Source organism: Panthera uncia, chromosome B1, assembly GCF_023721935.1.
Source record: "Panthera uncia isolate 11264 chromosome B1, Puncia_PCG_1.0, whole genome shotgun sequence".
In the NCBI taxonomy this organism is placed as follows: Eukaryota; Metazoa; Chordata; class Mammalia; order Carnivora; family Felidae; genus Panthera; species Panthera uncia.
Window position 1 is genome coordinate 167026173 of NC_064811.1, and position 16443 is coordinate 167042615.

The following is a 16443-nucleotide window of genomic DNA, read 5'->3' on the forward strand; positions in this document are numbered from 1 at the left end:
GTGGGGGGGGTGGGGGGTGGTGGTGATGGGAGAGTGTCCAGGAAAGGGGAGGATCCCCGCTCTGGCTGCCGCGCAGATTGGCGTTTTCTGTCGAGGGCGGCGGGCGCGTCAAACAACCTTTGATTACAGCAAATGTAACCATTGGGGCTAGTTTTTATTTCATAGGGAGCGCGCGTTTATTGGGACGGAGGAAGATGAGCGGAAAAACGGAATAACTAGAATAGGAAGACGCTTATTTTATTCCTTGGTTTGGGCCGTTCTCAGGCAGCGCCGATCTAAGCGCCGCGTGGGGTTATTCGGACAAGAAGGAGCATAAAAGCAAATTTTGGTCTTCTTGAAACAGGAAGCAGCAGTTTTTTGCTTTGTTTTGTTTTGGTTTTGAATCTGACGCTTGAATGACCCCAGTAGTTACCGCGACTTAGTTTTCTGGGGATGTAGCCCTGGCCGCGCGGTTGATTACTTAGATGCCAACCTCGATGACAGATCCACCCCTACCCCCAACAAACCAGGCAGGTTTGTCAACGTCTTGAATCTTTCTCTCTTCCCTTTCTTCTTCAAATGTAGCTAGATTTTTTTTTTAATTTTTAAAAAATGTTTAGTTTTGAGAGAGAGAGAGAGAGAGAGAGAGAGACAGAGTGTGAGCAGGGGAGGAGCAGAGAGAGAGAGGGAGACCCAGAATCCGAAGAAGGCTCCAGGCCCCAGCACAGAGCCCCATGCAGGGCCGAACCCACTAACTGTGAGATCATGACCTGAGCTAAAGTTGAACACTTAACCGATTGAGCCGCCCAGGCGCCCCCAAATGTAGCTAGATTCTTAAAGTAGCAAACAGTCATGGAAAGAAAACCAGGGGGGGTGGGGGGAAGTATACACAACAATTAAGATCCCCTAATTCCACTCCTCAGAGAAAAATTTTGATATTCTCCATTTACTCTTTCTTAAAAAAAAAAAAGGATAATAAACTCCTTTTAAAGAAATAGGGATTGGACATGCAATTTTCTAACTTGCTTTTTTCTTAACGTAATATTATGAAAAACTTTGCAATGCATCAAGTGTTGTTCTATCACATGATATGAGTGACTGTATATACTGCATTTTATCCTACGGATATATGCCAATTCTTAGAGCTACATTTCTTTTGTGGGATAGTTACCTTTTTCCCCCAAGTTTTGCGTTTAAGTAATGTTGCTAGCTGCATTCCTGTCATAAGTATGTTGCACGCCTCTCGGGTTCTTTACTTGCTGTAAGGTGTGTTAGGGAGGGGAGGGGGGGAAGGCGTTAGTTCTTCCACAAGGGCGGGGTGTGCTGGCAGACCCTGCTGGAAAAATGGAACTCACTCTGAGGTTTTCCTGTAGATCCTTCTCAGCGTTGTCTGCGGTGGCCCCCCGCCCCCTCCACCCACACCCCCCACCAGGCCCTGGCCAAGGGGCACTTGTCGCGTCCCAAGGCACTTGAAGGGCCTCTCACCCCTCCGCTCCTTCTCTCCAGGGCTCCTCCACGTGCTCCTCCTCCTGGTCTCCTGGGAGGCTTCAGTTTCTAGAGATGATCCTGTTGGGGACAACAGAGGCTAGAAGTGACAGCGGAGAGAGGTGGGCCACATTCCTGGTTCCCAGAGAGTTCCTAGGCCTAGACATAGCTGCTGGGGGCTGGAGGAGAACTGCCTGCGGGCACTCTGGGCGCAGTTGGCAGCTGGGATGGCCGCCCTCTCATATCCACCCCCTCCCAGCTCCACCCCTGGGAGCCCGGCGGTGGGTGCGGGGGTGTGTCCCCCCCCCCTTTTGTGAATTGCCCTGGGGATGCCAGGGGAAAAAGAGGAGCTGGAAAGTCTGCGTCATCTGCCTTTGAGAGCAGAGTTCTTCTTGGCCAGGCTAGAGCAGTTTGGAAAGTGAAACTTGCTCAGTGCCTGGGCCTTCCCCACTTCGGGCAGCCTGGGGCCCAGAAAAACCAGAGGTTACAGCGGCCACAACCAGAATCTTGAGGGTGTTTGTCTTGCGTTGCTAAGGACGTCTAGCAAGTACAGTTTTTTAAGGCACTAACTCAAAACCTCACCGCTATCCTTAACTGTGAAAAGCAAACTGTTAATACTTATTTAAAAAAAAATGACACGGAAGAATATTTTCAGGACTTGGGGCAGGGAGAGGTTTCTTACAATACGAACAATCTATACAGTGAAAGACTGGGGAACTGGACTACGTCTTGTTCATCAAAAGCCGACTGTAGTTTAGTGAAAACGCAAACCCTAGTGGGCGATTTTCACAGCACCTCAGGGCAAAGGGCTGGCACCCAAAATACAGGACAAGTTCCTCCAACTCAGCAATAAGAGTAGAAAAATGGGCAAATGACTTTCTTTTAACAAAGAAGAAATCTAAATGGCCAGTAAATATAAGGAAAGGTGCTCATCCTCAAGAGTCTAGATTCTCCAAAATTGAAAAGCTGGACAATACTAGGTGTGGCTGAGATGTGGAGCCAGGGGAATGAAAACTGGAAATATGTATGGAAATATCTCATAAAGCCAGAGACCCAATCACTCCATGACTACAGTTCTGCTTTTGTGAATAAAGGCTGTTGAAGTGTGTGTAGATATGTATCGTGAGACTGTACATCAAGGTTCATACAAATGTTATTTTAATAGGTCCAAAGTGGAAATGATCCTAATGTCCACTAATAGTAAAACAGACTGGTATAGTCACAGTTTGGAATAGCATAGAAGACTATGTACAGAATACCATAAGTATGGGATAATAAGTAAATGATAAGTATGGAATACTATACAACAATGAAAACCAATAAGCCCCAGATACAGCAGCGATGAATCTTAAAGACATAATATGGAGGGGCAACTGGGCCGCTCAGCTGGTTAAGCTTCTAACTCTTGATTTCTACTCAGGTCATGATCTCACCATTTTTGGGTTTGGCCCTGAGTAGGGCTCTGGGCTTCAGTGCTGATAGCATGGGGCCTGCTTGGCATTTTCTGTGTCTCTTTCTCTCTGCCCTCCCCTGCCTCTCAAAATAAATAAATAAGCTTAAAAAAAAGATATACTATTGACCCAAAGAAGCCAGGGACAACAGAACACATACTAAGTGATCATTTGTATAAAGTTTTAAAAACAGGCAAAATTTAACTAGGGTATATTGTTTAGGGATGCAGATGCATCCTTAGGTGATATATATATATATATATATATATATATATATATATCTCCATTCATCCTTAGGTGATATATATATGTATATATATCTATATCTATATATCTATATCTATCTATCCATCTATATAATATGCCGTATATATATGTGTGTGTGTGTGTGTGTGTGTGTGTGTGTATACACACACACACACACACACACACACACACACACACACACATATATATGGCACCTGGGTGGCTCAGTCTGTTAAGCATCTGACTTTGGCTGGGGTCATGATCTCACGGTCATGATCTCACGGTTTGTGAGTTTGAGCCCTGTGTCAGGCTCTGTGCTGACAGCTCAGAGCCTGGAGTCTGTTTCGGATTCTGTGTCTCCCTCTCTGTCTGCCCCTTCCCTGCTCACACTCTATCTCTCAAAAATAAATAAATGTTAAAAAAATTAAAAAAATATATTTGTGTAACAGTGTAGGAGATAGAGGTCACTGCTAGGAGAGAGGGAAGGGGAAAGGTATATGATCCAGAGTGGCTGGCAAGAGTTCCACAGCCTGGGTGGCTGTGATCCTAGTGTTTTTTTTACAACTAATTAGTCTTGGGACTTATGTTTTACGTACTTTTTGGGGGTATGTTTTTATACTTCATCCCCCAAATTAAAAATGATAGATATGATCTGAGGCAGGATGTGGGGAGGACCCTCCCGAATTTCTGGTGAACGGAAGGGAGAGCAGAAGGATAAAGTCTTGCTCTTTTCAGCTAGGCACAACAAAGCCAACTATCCTAACACACTGTGGACATCACATGATTTCCTAGTGGTGATTCCTTACCTGTCACTTTAATTCTGTAGGGAAGAGGAATAATTTCCATTTAACTTAATCGCAATGAACATATCAAGGCTTGGCCTAAAACAGCACCTCAATTTTTTGAAAGCAGCCCACTGATTTTTTAAAAATTATCTCCTTTGCATTAGCCAAATGAGTCCCTATCCTAAATGAGGTGCATTTGAGTTAGAAGGCCAGCTGTCTGCCTGGGTTGCAGCCTTTGACCCAGTGGAACCTTAGGTGGTGACTCCCCAAGCCATTCCTCCCTCTTCCCCAGGGAACCCCTCAGGGACAGAAGCTGCTTAGCAGCAGGCATGTTACTAGGAATGTACCAATTTGCTGGGAGAGAATTCTGCAGCAAAATTACAAAAGCACAGGGAATTAGAAAATATACAAGGTGTGCTCCCTGGCAAGGCAGAACTTACTGGATGATCTGATTGTTAAAATTGAGAAAGATAAGCGGTGGTTGTCACAACAAAAATATTTGTATAAACCTAAGCCACATTTTGCATTTTATTATTTTAACAGGACAGCCATACCTCTAAGTATATATTTTGAAATACACATTGAAACAGACACGAATGCTCTGTAGAAAAATGACATGTTCACTTTGTAAGTCTTAGAGAAACTTGCTCTCCAACCCCTGCTAACAATAGTTCTTGCACGGTGCCAGACCTCTAGGGTCTTCATGGATGTGAATGTTAGCTTAGAAAGCACCCCGAGTGACTCAGTCTGTTAAGCCACAGGCTTTGGCTCAGGTCATGATCTCACTGTTTGTGAGTTCAAGCTGGTTTGTGAGTTCAAGCCCCGCCTGGGGCACTCTGCTGTCAAGGAAGAGCCTGCTTCAGATCCTTGCTCTCCCTCTCCCTCTCCCTCTGCCCCTTCCCTGCTTGCTCTCTGTCTCTCAAAAAGAAGTAAACCTTAAAAAAACTATTTTGTTAAACATATGTGTTTTGCTAAAAAAAAAAAAAATGAGAAGGTTAACTCTTTTAATTTTACTCGGGACCATTTGAGCTGGATGTTCCACGTTACAGCTGGGGAAACTGAGGCCCAAGAGCCTAAGTTCTTTGCCTGTTCAAAGTCTGGCAGAGTTCCAGAGGCTGAGTTCTTAACACCACGGTGCACTCACTACCTTGGAGCCGTCCAGAATGACGTCCAGAAGCCCACGGACCGGTGGACTCCGTGTGGAGTTTGTGAGGTCTCCTGGGCCCCCCCACCGAGAGCTTTCCTCTCGTGACCGGTGGCGCCCACCCCACTCCCGGGCCGGGGCTTGCACAAATTAGCTTCCTCCGACCCAGGGGACAACAGGCACTTAACAGAAGCCCAGACAAACGTGCCCGCTCCCCCTCCCCTCCTCCCCCCGAGCTCCGATCGAGACCCACGTTTTCTAGAAACAGGAGACCCCGAGAAAAGCCTGGTGGCCTGGATCTCGGTCTTAGACTTGCAGAGGGGAGGGCGCCGATGTCTTCAAGGCGAAGTCCCTGCGACGCGGCGAACAGCAAGGATGCTGTCAGGAATGGTGCACAGAAAGTCAGGGACGGCTTTGAAATGAAGGCCACCTCACTAGGCCTTAATTCCAAGGGCGGGAGTGTGGCGGACCGCTTATCCCTGCCCCCGCTGTCCCCGACCGGGCAGGGGGCCGCGTCCCCGCGCTGCGCCCGCCTCCTCCCGCGTCCCGCTCCGCTCCCCGCCGCGCCGCAGGTGGGGGGCCGGGGGGGGGGGCGTGGGGGAGTTGTTTTCCTCCGACCCGGGGGCCGTCATTGTCATTCCAGCAGCCTCCCGCTGTGGCCCAAGCCCCGGCCGTAACCCGACACCTCGAGCCGTTGACTGCGGCCGGCGCCGGGGCGGTGGCGGCGCGCGGCGCGGACGAGGGGCGGCGGCGGCGGGGGGCGCGCGGGGCCCGACCCGGCCTCCGGCGCGTCATCTCCCCGCGGGGGGCCTGAGACCCGCACAACCCCTGGTGAGCTTTCCAGACTCCAGAGGGACAGAAGCTGGCAAGTACTGCGCCCCCTCCCGGGGCACCTAACGGCCGGCTTTGCCCGGATCCTGTTCCTTTTTTCCGACTGGTATCCGATTTCCCTGGTACTCCTGTTCACTTAATAGCTTGTGTTAATTACACCCACTTTTAGAACACCTAACTATTCATTTTAACCCGATTCTAGATAATAGTGCCCGTTAAAGCACAGGTGTGAAGGGTTATATATTTGCCAGTACACATTGCATTGTAATCATAATTTTAAAAAAGTCCGTCCATGTATGACTTCGCATGGTCTTTTACACCATCTGTGATTTGGACACCACGCTCTGGAAGAGACAGCTTTATTCTGTTTCTCATACCGCCCTCCCTCCTCCAATTGAAAAACAGCCGCATTTTACAGATGAGGTGCGTAGGTACCTTTTCTGGGATAGAAACGCACACCAGCTCCACCAGCCTGGGGAGGGATAGGAGAGAGGTGCAGGAAGCTATCAATCTGCCGTCTGATCGCACACAAAAGATCGAATCTAGTGTTTTGTGGACAAATTTAGGAAGCAGTTCCTGGCCTGCTGGCTGTCTAGAGTCTCCTTCTATGCTGGTGTCCCACCTCCGCCCCAGGGCTACCCTGCGCATTCAAGAGTTTCCACACACTCATCTGTGCCCCAGAGGGTTGCCCTGATGGAGCTGATCTTTCAGCAACCAGTTTCACCTGCCAGTGTCTCTATTTCCTGCCGTAAGATGCCCCTTTGCAAAACGAGGCAGCAAGCTAATTTGCTGGCGTTGGCCGTCCGGCCCAATCTGCCTCTCCATTTCTCCACTTGATGAAGGGCAGTCCTGACGGGAGACCGTGCCTTACCCAAAGGGTTGAGTGTCAGTCCCAGAATTCTCAGACTTCAGAGTCCCTGTGAATTACCTGCGACCTCGTCAAAACGCAGGTTGTGAGTCAGTAGTGTGCGGCCTGATTCAGTGATCTGCGTTTCCCACAAGCTCCCAGAGGGTGCTAATGTTACAGGTCCCCAGACCACACTTTGAGTAGTAAAGGCCCAAGGGATTTCTAATCTGCCAAGCAGGCTCCAGGGGCAGAGAACTGGGGCTTGGCAACATCTTGCTTTGGCCTGAGGCAGGCCTTTTGCTAAATAAATGAGTTGATTAGAAAGATAGTGAGGTAGGTGGTGAAGACTAGAGTCTTAGAGACTAAGCCATACGTTTGTATTACACCATGAACTGTGGGAACTTGGCTAAGTCACATAACCTCTTTGAGCCTCTGTTTCCTCATCTGTAAATGGGCACAGTAACCTGTGTCCTGGGTTTATGCCTCAACACGGAAGGAAAAACCCACGTAAATGTTCTTTTTTAAGATGTAAAGCAGTGACCACCGGTAAAGGATTAATGCTTTATTCTCCATGAAATTGTGGTAATTTCTCAAAAAGTACATTGATGTATATGCATGTCCCAGAGCTATGTTATTCTAAAATAGCTATGTTATATAATAGCTAATGTTATTCCAAAAGCTACACTCTTTTCTCTGAAATGACTTAAGGATCACGGTTCGTTTTTATGAGCTATCAAGATTCTTAGAGAAAAGCATAAGAAAGAAAAATGACAATTTTTGAGGTCACTGCTAGCTGTGTCTCTCACATCGACCTTAAGAGAATGTGTCACATTGGGGGGAATGCCTCAGGGGCAAGATACGGTCTCTGGCTCTGGTCGTGGGAAGGCATTCTTGATCATTGTATTTCATGCTTCATTGGAATTTGTATCAGCTTCCTTTTTTTTTTTATTAGAATTTGTATCAGCTTATTGTTAAGAGGTGGTGGCCATCCTTTCATTAAGAGGAGGTTTTCCCGTGGCAATGTACAGCTCAGAACAAAAACAATCTCATGTAAGCCCCGCCTTAGCTAGGAAGAGGACCCAGATGTGGCAGCAAGGTGGGTTGGAAAGAACTTGGAAGAGGGGGCCTGAATTCTAGTCTTCACTCAGCCATTAACTACTGCGATGGCCACTTCTTACATCTGTCTCTTTTTCGGAAAATAGGAGTCGCTTGTACATTTGTGGTAGTTTCACTTCTCTTAAACGAGGGTTACCAAATGTTGGTCCTTCAGAGGTGGGGTGTTTGACCCACACTGTTTGTTTATTTCAGATTGATAGGCTTTTTTTTAAGGGGGAATTTTAGGTTTACAGAAAAATTGAGAAGAAAGTACAGAGTTCTTATGTTAAGTTCCCCCCCCCCCCCCCCCACAATTTCCTCTATTTTTAACCCCTTGCATCAGGGTGGTACATTTGTTGTAATTTATGAACCGACGTGGTTGCGTTATTTTTTTTTTTTTTAATTTTTTTTTCAACGTTTTTATTTATTTTTGGGACAGAGAGAGACAGAGCATGAACGGGGGAGGGGCAGAGAGAGAGGGAGACACAGAATCGGAAACAGGCTCCAGGCTCCGAGCCATCAGCCCAGAGCCTGACCTGGGGCTCGGACTCACGGACCGCGAGATCGTGACCTGGCTGAAGTCGGACGCTTAACCGACTGCGCCACCCAGGCGCCCCGCGTTATTATTAACAAAGGACATGATTTACATCCAGGCTCATCGTTGTGGAGTGTATTCCATAGGTCAGGACAATATGGATCCATCAGTATTGTATCCTACACAACAGTTCCACTGCCCTCAAAATCCCTGTGCTTCCCTCATTCATCCCTCCCTTCCCCTGAATCCCTGGCAACCACTCATCTTTTTATTGTCTCCATGGTCCTGCCTTTCCCAGGATGTCATAGAGTTGGAATCACAGAGGATGTAGACTTTTCAGCCTAGTTCCCTTCACACTGACACACATTTAAGGTTCTTCCGTGTCTTTTCATGGCTTGATAGCTCATTTCTTTTATTGCTGAATATTATTCCATTGTCTGGACGTGTGTACCACAGTTTATTCACCTGTTGGAGTTCATTTTGGTTGCCTCTAGTTTGGGGCAGTTATGAACAAAGCAGCTATAAACATCTGTGTGCGAGGTTTGCACACACCCAAGTTTTCAACTCATTGGGTGGATCATCTAGTAAGAGTATGTTTCGTTTTGTGGGTAACTGCCGAAATGTCTTCCCAAGGGGCTGTACCATTTTGCATTCCCCCGGCAATGAAGGAGAGTTCCTCTTTGCTCCACATTCTCACCAGCATTTGGGGTTGTCAATATTTTGGATTTTAGCCATGCTAATGGTGTCGCCTTTTTGTCAGTTAGCCAGTCTAGTGGTATTATCATGATCGGTTTAACTTGCAATTCACAAATGGGACATAATGTAGAGCATCTTTTCATATACTTGTTTGCCGGATCTGCTTATCCTGGTTGGTGAGGCATCTGTTTAGATCTTTTGTCCATTTTTAAGTTTGGTTGTTTTCTTACTGTTGACATTTAAGAGTTCTTTGTGTATTTTGGACACAAGCGCTTTATCAGATGTGTCTTTTGCAAATATTTCTCCCTGTCTGTGGCTTGTCTTCTCATGCTCTGAACAGTGTCGCTCACACAGCTGTTTTCATTTTAATTAAGTCCATTCCAACTTAATTAGTTTTCCCTTCGTGGATTGTGTTTTTGGCATTCTATCTAAAAAGTCATTGCCTGGCCCATACTGTATTTAAATTTTTTTTTCTTTTTTAAATCTTTATTTATTTTTGAGAGAGAGAGATAGAGTGTGAGCAGGGGAGGAGCAGAGAGAGAGGGAGACACAGAATCCGAAGCAGGCTCCAGGCCCTGAGCTGTCAGCACAGAGCCTGACGTGGGGCTCGAACTCACAAACTGTGAGATCATGATCTGAGCCAAAGTTGGACGCTTAACTGACTAAGCCACCCAGGCGCCCCGCCCATGCTGTATTTTAAAATGTTTGAATCTGAGCTGATATTTTAAAAAATGGAAATATTAAAAACAAACCTGACATTGGCCAGCTACAAATTGAAGGTTTAAAAAAAAATAACAGGCTTTGTTCTGGTTACTGTGGTTGTATAGCCAATAACCTCAACCTCAGTAATCGTTTATTATACTTATGGCTTCTGTGGAGCTGGAAATTCACAAAGGACACAAAAGGGATGGTTTGTTTCTCTTCCATGATGTGTGGGTGTCAGCTAGGAGACTCCAGGCCTGAGGGCTGGAAATATCTAAAGACATTTTCCTGTCTGTGGTTGATGTCGGCTGTCAGCTGAGACCCTGACTGGGGCTGTTGGCAGAAACACTTATATGTGGTCTTCCCATGTGGCTCCTTGGCTGGGTTCCCAGGGTAAGTGGGGAGAGAGATAGAGAAAAAATAGAGAAAAAAAAAATATAGAGAGAGAGGGAGAACCAAGCAAAAACCATATCCTTTTTATGACTTAGCCTCAGAAGTCACATGGCATCATTTCTGCTGTACTCTAGTGGTTAAAGCAGGAACAATCCAATCAAGTTCAAGGAGAGAGGAAATAGACTGCACCTCTCAATGGAGAGTAGTAAGAATGTGCAGCTAGAAATATTGTCATCATTTTTGGAAAATGCAATCTACTGCAGACCTATAATCCTCAAGATTGTCACGATCGTGAAGGTCAAGGAAAGATTGAGTAACTGTCTTAGATTAAATGAGGCTAAAAAGATATGAAAACTGAATGCAAACATGATCCAGGATTTCTTTTTGCTACCAAGGGTATTATTGGGAAAGTTGAAATCTGAATAAGATACCACTGTTAATTTCCTGGTTTTGATAGCTTCACTGTGGTTTTATTAGAGAATATATTTAGAAAATATATACTTAAGTATTTATGTAAAAAGGGGAATCATGTCTTCAACTTCTTCTTGGTTTAGAAAAAATATCTATCTATCTATCTATCTATCTATCTATCTATCTATCATCTTCCTACCTATCTATACACACACACACACACACACACACACACAAACACACACCCAGGTGGAGAAGAGAATAGAGCAAATGTGGTAAAATTTTAATGTTTGAGGAATCTTGGTGAAGGGTACATTCGAATCTTTGTACCTTCCTGCAGTTGTTCTGTATGTTTAAATTCTGTCATATTAAAATTTTAAAATATTTATGTATTTATAAACATTAAAAAATTTAAAAAAACAAAGTTTATTTGTACATGTATTTATTTAAAAATTCTTCAATGTTTATTTTTGAGAGAGAGAGAGTGAGAGACACAGAGCACGAGCAGGGGAGGGGCAGAGACAGAGGGAGACACAGAATCTGAAGCAGTCTCCAGGCTCCAGGCTGTCAGCACAGAGCCTGATACGGGGTTCAAACTCATAACCGTGAGATCATGACCTGAGCTGAAGTCAGGCGCTCAATGGACTGAGCCACCCAGGCGCCCTGTGAACTTGAGTTTTTATGGCACAGGGACAGGAGATAAAGCCTATGGCCCATCTATGGAAAATCTAGTAGAAGACTCACCACATAAATCCAGGATCCCCTGCAGTGACATTCTCTGTGCTGAGAGTGAGTTAGAAAAAATCCATACCCTGGAGGACATAGCAAGTTAAGTTGCCATAAAGGCAGAGAGTAAAAAACATAGTACCTGAAAACTCAAGCTTAAAGCTGCCACTCACATAGGTTTGCAATACAAATTCACGTTATTGAGATGATCTGAACCTCAAGCTGATAATTAAGTTAAATTTCAGGTTCCTGATGGAAGCAAACATGAATGTCCACTGGAGGAACCCACCTTCAAGACTCAGAATTCATACAGGTAAAACTCCAAGAAATATGAAACCACGGCAAAAGTAAAATGCACACACACACACACACACACATGCACGCGCACCCATGGGCGCAGAAAAACATACCCAGCACCATAAGCAAGAGCTGGTGGAAACAACAGATAGCAAAATTAGGCCCACAGAAAGTTTAGATATTGAAATGAGCTGGCTCAGAATGTCAAGTGACCATGTTTGATGTGTATGAAGACATATAAAGAAGGATGACAACTTAAGGAGTTAAGAGACCATTGAGAAAGTGAGAAACCGTCCCTGTCATCTAAGGGCTGGTTTAGCACTCACTGCTAGGCCATGGGGTTCTGTTGAATGTAAACCACTCCACAGAACACGAGCATCAGGTAAAGTCAATCTGTGACCAGGACAGATCCAGACAAAAGCAAGACCCCACCATAATCAAGCATGACAGGATATGAAATTGCCCTAATAGAAAAATGACCCATCACCCCATCTTGGCTAATATGAGTGACTGCCATTATAACTGTAGTCTTGGCCTCATCTGTCTTCCTTCTAGATAAGATTTACTGATACCCAGAATTACCCCATTTCCTGACAGCATCCTCTGTTTCCTTAACCACCATCCCCAAACCACCCAAATACAGCCCAAATTTTATAATAGGCCTTTTTTTTTTTTTTTAAAAAAAAACTACCTTCTTACCCAGATGTCTCAAGGTTCCCCATGATGTGCATTTTCTTTTGCTTCCATGAGTAATAAACCCAAATTGTTCAACTACAGGTATGTTCTTGGCAGTCTTTGGCCTGGGGAGCATGAATAGTATAAAAAATAAGCTAATTTGAAGGATAACCAAATATTACTTGTAGAAATAAAAATATAGAGATAGAAACTCAACGGATGGGCTTAACACAGCAGCTTGGACACTAGAGAAAGAATTAGTGAGCTGGAAGATGCATCCAAAGAACTGACTGATTATGCACCCGGAATTACAAAGAGATAGAAATATGAAAGGGTGGCCAGAGCAAAAGGTGTAACATACATCTTATCTAAGTTCTAGAAGTCTTAAAAAGAGAGGAGAGTGAGAATGAGGTGAAGGCAACATTTGAGGAGCTATAGAGCTGACACTTTTGCCAAAATGATAGACATCAATTCTCAAATTATAGAATTTTGGTGAACCCCAATCATGAAATATAAATAGAATTCCACACTTGGATACAACAGAGGAAGCTGAAAATGCAAAATTTGAGAAAATATTAAAAGCAGCCATACAGGAAAGACAGATTATCTCCAAGAGGGCAATGCTTGACCAATGGCTGACTTCTCAACAGCAGCAATGAAAGCCAGAAGAAGGTGGAATGATATCTCCATTGTGCTAAGAGTGAATGTTTGACAACCTAGAACTGTGTGTCTAACAAATATTGTATTCAATGAACGAAAACTAAGAGCATATTTCATCAGCAAATCCTAATGGGTGTGCTCCAGAAGCAAGGAAAGTAATCCCAGAGAGGAAGTCTGAGAAAAAAAGAATGTAAACAACAACAACAACAATAACAACAAATGTTGACAAGGTGGTTACTAAGCAAATCTAAAACTAAGCAAATCATGAATATATATAACAATCATAAAAAGAATGTCTTATAGGGTTGGGAAAAAAACAAGATACGAAAGAGGAACAAGAATAACAATTATGTTAAGAGGAAAGATCAACGTTGTTAAAAGATCCCATGGTCGAAGCAAAAATTATCATATTTATAAAGGGAGTTGGATAACTGTTCAGAGTAAAAAAATTTGAACATGGTTCTTCTAGGAGTTGACTTCTTTAAATAAACATGTGCTCAATTTATTTAACTCATTAGTGAGAAAACCAGTAAGAAGTTACAACTGATTCAAAGGACAAAGTAGCGTATGTCACACACACACACACACACACACACACACACACACTCATGCACAGAAGCAGTTAAGGAAGGTTGAAATGAATTTAAAATAGATGCAAAATAGATGCAAAATGGTGGCATAGTTGGGTGGCTCAGGAGGTTAGGCATTTGACGACTTGGGCTCAGGTCATGATCTCACACGAGCCCCACGTGGGGCTCTGGGCTGACAGCTCAGAGCTGGAGCCTGCTTCAGATTCTGTGTCTCCCTCTCTCCTGCCCCTTCCCCACTCACGCTCTGCCTCTGTCTCTCTCTCTTGAAAATAAATAAACATTAAAAAAAAAATAGATGCAAAATGGATCAATAATCCATTTCATTCAACTGGTCCTTACTAATTTGCATTTCTATGGATAAAATCTTTTGCATTATCATCAAATTTCTTTAACCTATGGAGTTATCAATAACTAACTCAAAGACAGTGAAAGGCACAGATAAGTTGGAAAGATGTCCTGGACAGAACACTTAGTAATTTTTTTTTGTACGTTTAAAATTTTTTCAAAATTGTTCATAGCAGTAGTCCCTATTGTGATCATAATAATCTCAAAGGAAGATTCTTCTTTTTTTAAAAAAATATTTATTTACTTAAGTAATCTCTACAGGCAATATGGGGCTTGAACTTGTGACGTTGAGATCAAGAGTCTTGTGCTCTACCTACTGAGCCAGCCAGATGCCCCAAAGAAAGATTACTCTTGAAGACAAAATAAGGCTGCTGTCACTAGATTTGGCTTGATTATTTAAAAAAGTGCTGCCAGACTGTTCCTTTACCGTGGAGTTTGCTTTGAAATCTGGAGGCATAGAGAATCAAATTAAGTCCACAGTTGTATATTTCTGTCACTGTTATTTCCAGTGTAGTCTCAGCTGCTCAGATCATTTACAATGTTATAAATAATAACTTATACACTCATGGGTTAAAGAATACATCAAATAAAAATCAGAAAATATTCACAACTGACCTGTCATAAAATACTACTTTTGGAATTTGTGGAACATAGAAGAAAATCTGTGGCGCTAAATGTTTATAATAGAAAAGAAGAAAGGCTGAAAATAAATGAGCTAAGCATTCATCTTGAGAAATTAGAGAAAGGACAGAGAATAAAAAGTAGAGAAGAAATAGAAGAGTGAGTTTAAGGAAACAGAAAACAAAGCTACAGGGGCACCTGGGTGGCTCAGTCAGTTGAGTGTCTGACTTCAGCTCAGGTCATGATCTTGCAGTTCGTGAGTTCAAGCCCCACATCGGGCTGGCCACTGTCACTGCAGAACCCACTTCGGATCCTCTGTCCTCCTCCCTCTCTGCTCCTTCCCAGCTGGCTCTCTCTCTCTCAAGAATAAATAAAACTTTTTAAAAAAATTCAGAAAAGAAAACAAAGTTACAAAAGACAGCTTCAGCAAAGTCAAATGTTACATGTAAATATTAATACCATTGAAAAATCTGTGGCAGGATTGATTAAAAAAAAAAAAAGGAGAGAAGGCACAAGTAAATAATATGAGGCATGAACAATGGGACCCTAAGCACTTATGCTGCATAGGTTAGTAAGGTAAGAAGAAGGTGTCGTACATTTGGAAACAGATAAAGTGGTTGAATTCCTAGAAGAACACAGTGTTTCCAAATTGATTCAAGATTCAAGGGAAAGCTTATGCCACAAAAGGCACAGCCAACAATGGAAAAAACTAGACCATTTAGGGGTGCCTGGGTGGCTCCGTTGGTTAAGCGGCCGACTTCAGCACAGGTCATGATCTCATGGTTCATGAGTTCAAGCCTCGTGCAGGGCTCTGTGCGGACAGCTCACAGCCTGGAGCCTGTTTCAGACTCTGTGTCTCCCTCTCTCTCTGTTCCTCCCCTGCTCACGCTCTGTCTCTCTCTCAAAAATAAATAAAGATTAAAAAAAAAAAAAAAACTAGACAACTTGGACTTGGTGAAAATTAAACCATTTTTGTTTTGTTCCGGAAAAAAAAATTTTGTTGTTTCAGCCTGTAAACTAAACTAAAACTCAAGAACAAAGCAGACAAACAACCTGCTTAAAAAGTGGGCTAAGGACTTGAAGAGACAATTTCTCCAAAGAAGCAATGGAAACAGTCTAGGTGCTGAACGTCACTCATCATGAGGGGCATGCAAGTCAACACCACAGTGAGACACCGCCTCGTGTTCATTAGGGTGGCTACTATCAAAAAGCAGAATGACACGTGTTGGGGAGGATGTGGAGAAATGGGAAGCTTGTGCACGGTTAGTAGAAATGTAAAATGGTACAGCCCGCTATGGAAAACGGTATTGTGGTTGCTCAAAAACTTAAAAATAGAACTACCACCTGATCTGAAAAACTCACTTTCGGGTATGTCAACAAAAGAATTAAAAGCAGAGACTTGAAGAGGTATTTATTTATTTATTTGTTTACTTTTAAGGGTTTATTTTTAGCAGCGAGAGAAAGAGAGGATGTGCACGAGGGGCGGAAAGAGAGAGAGGGAGAGAGAGAGAAGCCTAAACAGGCTCTGCACTGTCAGCGCAGAGCCCGACGCGGGGCTTGAACCCACCAACCACGAGATCAGGGCCTGAGCCGAAATCGAGAGTCAGAAGCTTAACCGATTGAACCACCCAGGCGCCCCTTGAAGAGGTATCTACACACCCATGTTCATAGGAGCATTATACACAATAGCCAAGTAGTTGTGGAAACAGCTCAAACGTCCATCGATGCACCAATGGATAAACAAAACGTGATGTACACACACAGTGTGATATTATTCAGCCTTGCAAAGAAAGGAGGGTTCTGACACGCACCAGAACATGGATGAACCATGAATATGTGGTGGTTCCTGAAATAAGCCAGTCACAGAAAGATAAATACTTATGTAAGATTCCACTTATGTGAGGCACCCAGAGTAGCCAAATTCATAGA